Below are 221 nucleotides of genomic sequence, written 5' to 3'. Positions count from 1 at the left end.
ATCAGCCCCAGCAGCAGCAGCAGCAGCAGCAGCAGCAGCAGCAGCAGCAGCAGCAGCGCGGACTTGAGGTCTGCTGCAGTGAGCGCAGCAAGGGCGAGCCCGTCGTCCACAACTTCGAGGCGGGCCCTGCCAGGTCTTGCTGCTTCGAGAAGTCGAAGAGACTCTTCAAGTGCTGCTGAGCCTCCTCTGCTGCTGCTGACCACCACGCTGTAGGGGCAGGC

The sequence above is a fragment of the Eimeria tenella genome, genomic scaffold, assembly GCF_000499545.2.
Source record: "Eimeria tenella Houghton genomic scaffold, Eth_scaff2627, whole genome shotgun sequence".
NCBI classification, from domain to species: Eukaryota; Apicomplexa; class Conoidasida; order Eucoccidiorida; family Eimeriidae; genus Eimeria; species Eimeria tenella.
Note: the sequence above shows the minus strand (reverse complement) of the source record.